This window comes from Leucopleurus acutus, assembly GCF_964270905.1.
Source record: "Leucopleurus acutus genome assembly, chromosome: 9".
Taxonomy (NCBI): Eukaryota; Metazoa; Chordata; class Mammalia; order Artiodactyla; family Delphinidae; genus Leucopleurus; species Leucopleurus acutus.
This window is the reverse complement of record NC_139144.1, coordinates 10325910-10331909: the sequence shown is the minus strand read 5'-3', so window position 1 is coordinate 10331909 and position 6000 is coordinate 10325910.

Below are 6000 nucleotides of genomic sequence, written 5' to 3'. Positions count from 1 at the left end.
GCACAGAGACCTCTGCTGCTGCTCTCTGCCATGGCCACGGTCCGAGAGCATGACAAGGACTACAGGGCAGCTGTGTACCCACTCTCTTTCTCACTGTTCTTCTAGTTTTGACTTACGGGCTTTTTTCTTCCTTAGACACAGACATGTGTCTCTGGGCTGGAAGTAGGAATGACACCACCAAGCTTGCTCAGGATCACTATTGCTTAAACAGCTTTACTGAAGTATATTCAACAAACAAAGTGCAGCTGTTTACGGTATACTATTTGGTATATACACACCTGTAAAACCACCACCACAATCAAGATAGGAACATAGCCATCACCCCTCAAATGTTCCTTTGTGTCTCCTTGTGACCCCTCCTTCCAGCAGCCCCGCCTCCAGCCCAGGCAGCCATGGATCTGGATTCTGTCACTACCCATTAGTTTGCATTTCCTGGAATTTTGTATGAATGGAATCATTCAGTAAACACTCCATTTTGTCTGGCTGCTTTCACTCAGCGTAAGTATGGTGGGATTCTTCCATGTTGTAGCATGCATCAATAGTTCGTTCCTTTTTATTGCTGAGGATGTGTAGGTACGGATGTGCCACAATTTGTTTAACCATTCACCTGTTGATGGAATTTGTGTGGTTTGCAACTGGGAGCTATGACAAATAAAGCTATAATGAACATTGGTGTGCAAATCTTTATAAGGGCGTATGATTTCATTTATCCTGGGTAATCACCTGGAAGTGGAATGGTTGGCTCATAACTTTTTAATAAGCTGCTTCAAGACAGAGTAATCAAGATTGGATTTACCCTCCTACCTGAAACAGCTAAAAAAAAAACTACAGAAAAAAATATATGAAACAATGGTTATCAAGACACTGGACATCAGTGACAAAGGCCAGTAATTGCTGAGAGGCAGTAAATAAGGAGGATGAGCCCCGTGATGGCTCCAGTCACACTGTGTGAGGGTTTCCAGGCTACAGCACAGGAAAGGGAGACCCAGGCAGGCCCAGAAAATTCCTTAGCTAGAAGATGGAGATGAGGGTCTAGGGGTTCAGAAAGCTGGAGTTAGCAGGAGAGAGGGCCAGAGAGAAAGCTGCAGATATGCAAGGGTCCCCTCTGAGTAGATATCAGAATACAAATTGGGGAGTGAATGAAGGGAAACTCTGGAGGTCTGGGGAAATAGATGCAGAACAGACACACATGTTAGAATCAGCAGGTACAGACACTAAAAGAGTTATTTAAGTAGAGATATGGAAGATACGTTTTTTTTAAAAACCAATGAATTGAACTTCTAGAAGTGAAAACTATAATGTGTGAGATTGATACACACACACACACACACACACACACACTGGCTGGGATTCAGGGAGGATTAGACACTGCAAAAGAAAGAATTAGTCAACTTGAGTATATAGACATACAAAATATTCAAAATGAAACACAAACAGAAAAAAAAAAGATTGTTTTAAATGACAAGAACACCAGTGAGGTGTGGGACAATTTCAAGTGTCTCACAGGTAGTGACACCAATGAGAGTGAAGGGGTTAGGTCAGGAAAAATACTTGAAGAAATAATGTCCCCCAATTTCCCAATCTTCATGAAAACTTTAACCCCCAGATCCAAGCAAAAGCTGAGTGTCATAGACATGAAGAAAACTACACCAAAAAAACCAAACTGCCCAAAACCAGCAATAGAGAGAAAAATCTTTAAAGCACCTAGAGAGAAAAGACACTTTACAGGGAACAAAGATAAGGATACAGTGACACAAAAACAGATGAAACTGTGAGGAGAAGCAGACAGCACCACAATCTCAGAGGGCAACTTCCACCCCTGCCGGTGAGTGAGAGGACAGGCAGGCAGATGAGCAGGTGCAGGAGGCTGGACGACACCATCAGCCACCGTGACCCAGACGGCAGCAGACTCTGCGCCCTTCACCAACTTAGACCACATTGTGGGAATAATCCAAGTCTCAGTAACTTTCAAGGATTCAGGCCATATGGTGTGTTCTCTGACCACCACAGAATAAAATTGGGAATCAGTAGTTACATGAGGACATATGGAAAATTCCCAAATGCGTGAACACTAAAAGACGTGTTTCTAAATAACCCATGGATCAAAGAAGAAATCAAAAGGGAAAAGAGAAGGTATCTTGAACTGAATTAAAAATGAAAATATACTGTATCAAAATAGGTGGGGTGTCACTAAAGCAGTATTCTAAGAGACAATTATAGCAATAAAGGCCTACATTAGAAATGAAGTCAGGTCTCAAATCAACAACCTCAGCTTCTACCTAAGAACTATAAAAAGAACAAATTAAGCCTAATATAATCAGAAGAAAGGAAATAATAAAGATCAAGGCAGAAATCAGTGCCTTGAAGAAAGAGAGAAAGTCAATGACATAAACGCAGGTTCTTTGAGAACAATAAAGTCTATGATCAACCTCTAGCCAGACTGAGGAGAAGAAAAAGAGGCCACAAATAACCACCACAGAACATAATTTTTCCTAACCATCCCATTTCTGGACTCTTGTTTATCATTCTGGGGAGACACAAAAAGTACAAACAGGAGAGCCAAACATGGTCACACCAAGCAGATGAAGCAACTCAAAGAAATGTCAAATGGGGATATTGAGAAGGGGCACTGTCATATGGGATGGGGGGCAATGTCATGTGGGGACTGTGGAGAACGAAGGAATACAGGAGCGGTAGAGGCAGAGGCGTTAATATATGGGCTGTCACACGTGACTGTCTTCCTTGACATGGCATGATATGGACGCTGGGACCTGGACCTCCTTCCTCCTAACCTCAGTGGCAACTCTGATCTTGAACTAGATCCACTTGGAATGCAAGGCTAGACTGTTTATTTTGGAAGGAATTTTGTCCATGGAATAAACACTGATGATGATATCTTTTTCAGAAATGAGACTGAGCTAACAAGTTGTTACATTTGTAACTAAGTTAAGACTTTTTGTTCTGTAGAGAGAATCTCAATAGTCTTTGGAAGTGTATTCTTTCATAGGCTTACCTCAATTCAATAACTTATCTGGTCTCAGGAATGCCGGAACTGGCCCTGCCCAGCACACAAAAATTTCCATTTATTTTTTAGGCTAGGGCAGCAAACCTGGATCCAGAGAAGGAGAAGAAAGCAGACACTGCTGACAGCAGATGTCCTGCCAGTAAGTCAGGTGGCTACGCATTCCACCAGGCAACCCTGTCAAGAGGTCAGATTATAAGTGGTACATGTCGACAGCATGAGTCCTTGGTCCCTGGCAGACTCAGTTTCATTGGTCAATTTCGGTTTGGGATACGATGTTACTCAAATGCTGGTGAGCCTTTCGTGGCTAAAATATGCCTAACTGTGTTGATTTTTAAAGGAGCAAGTTGCCAGACAGCTGAGCTATAACGTCGAGAGGGTATCCTTGCTTCCGGCAGGGCTTCTGAAGCTCTCCAGCTTGGCCTGATTTTCTGATCTTTCTTCCACCCACATTTCCTGCTGGTGTTCTCTCTGGAGATATTTGGTTACTGACACAAACATATTACCCTGATCCCAGATAATACAGAATTTTTAAGCTTCTAAGAGTGACTCTACAGAACCTACCATGGCACAGGATCTCCCCCATCTGTCTTGGTACAAAAGAAAGTAGAAACAGATGGTGCAGGGCCCAAGACAGGGCTGGATCTCATTAGGCAGAAATCAGAACAACTCAGGATGTCTACTCCCTGAGGATCTTAGATGCCTTCATGCTCTGGAACTCTTACCCTTAAAAGATAATTGGAGAGAAGGATAAACCATGGGCCCAGCTGGAGAAAGGAGGTGTTAGGAAGTAGTTCACATTGTTAAGTTTGCATGTTACAACAACCTTAAATTATTTTTGAATTAAATTTTTTACTTTGATAAACCTATAACTAAAACCTATAACTATAGGTTTACATGCAGTTTTTAAAAAGTATACAGAGAGATCCCACGTATACTTTACCCAGATTTCCTCAATGGTAACATTTTGAATAACAACTACAGGACAATATCTCAACCACTGATATGGTCAAGATCCAGAATGCACCATCACGAAGATATCCCCTGCTGCCCTTTTATAGCTACTCCCTAATCTTTTAATTAGCTCCTCCGCTAATCTTCTCTCCATCTCTATAATTTTGTCATTTCAAGAATGTTGTATAAACACAATCATATAGTATGTAATAACCTTATGAACTTGGCTTTTGCCCTCAGCATAACTAGAGACTGGCCCAGGTTGTTGCCTTTACCAATAGGCCTGCGTACTGTTCCATGGTGTGAAGATTCTGCAATTTGTTTAACTGTTCAATCAGTGAAAAATATTGGGGAGGTTTCCAGTTTAGGAGTATTACAGATAAAGCTGCAAGGAACATTCACGCACAGGTTTTTGTATGAATATGTTTCCATTTCTCTGGGATAAGTGATCAAAGGTATCATTTCTGGGTCATACATTTTCATGTTTCACTTTATAAGAAATCACCAAACCACTCCCCAGAGAGTGGCTGTACCATTTTACATTCTCCCCAGCGCTGGATGAGTGATCTAGTCTGCATCCTTGCTGGCATTTGGTGACACTATTTTGTAGTTTTGCTATTCCCATAGGTACGTAGTGATATATCATTGCGGTCTTACCTTGCATTTCCCTAGATTGCTAGGGATGTTCACATCCTCTCATGTGTTTATTTGTTATCTGCACATTCCCTGCAGTGAAATGCCTATTCATTTGAGGTCCATTTTCTAACTGGATTATTTGTATCTTTATTGTTGAATTCCAAGAGTTCTTCATATGTGTGAAACACTAGTCCTTTGTTGAATATGTGGTTTGCAAGTAATTCCTTCTAGTCTATAGATTGTACTTTCATCCTCTGAACAGGGTTATTTGCAGCACAAAAGTTTTAAATTTTGATGAGATTCAATTTATCAATTTTTTTTTCTTTTAGGGATCATGCTAATTTTCTCCTTTGCTTTTTCTTTTTTTCAAAAATGTTATCATTTTATACTTTCCCACGATCCATTTTCAGTTAATTTTTGTAGAAGGTGTGAAGTGTAGGTTGAAGGTTTTTTTTTTAAATTTATTATCTATTTATTTTTGGCTGCACTGGGTCTTTGTTGCTGAGCACGGGCTTACTCTAGTTGCGGTGAGCGGGGGCTACTCTTCGTTGCGGTGCACGGGCTTCTCATTGCAGTGGCTTCTCTTGTTGCGGAGCACAGGCTCTAGGCACGCGGGCTTCAGTAGTTGTGGCTCATGGGCTCAGTAGTTATGGCTTACTGGCTCTAGAGCGCAGGATCAGTAGTTGTGGCACACAGGCTTAGTTGCTCCGTGGCATGTGGGATCTTCCCAGACCAGGGCTTGAACCCGTGCCCCCTGCATTGGCAGGTGGATTCTTAACCACTGTGCCACCAAGGAAGTCCTGAAGTTCTTTTTTTCTTTTGCTTCTGGATGTCCAATTGTGCCAGCATCATTGTTGAAAAGGCTATTCTTCCTCCATTGAATTATTTTTGCACCTTTGTTAAAAATTAGTTTGCCCTATTTGCGATGGGCCTATTTCTGGATTCTCTGTGTCTGTCCCTCTGCCACTACCACACTGTCCTGATCACTGTCACCACATAGCATAGCTGCCTTCTCCACAGGCATCAAGTACCTTCCCTCTGCACAAGAAACCAGCTATCTATGAGAATTATAAATTTTGTCATTCACAGCATTTGAAGAAAAATGCTCACCCTCTGCAGGGCACTGGCTCTTACTAAGGTATTTCAAAGGTCAGCTCACATTCCTGAACTCTGACTCTCAAGTTTCCTTGCTGCTTTCCTGACAACATGGCCAGGGAGATGGTAAAAAAAATGCAGTAACTTACAAAAGTATAGACTCCAAGAAGGAGGCTGTGGCAAGCACAAATCTCTGGAAAATGATTCAACTCAGGCCAACTGCCAACCTTTCTAAGGTCTTTAGTTTTTCGAGGCCAAGAGTTAGTATTTTAGTGCTATTTAACCAATTCCAC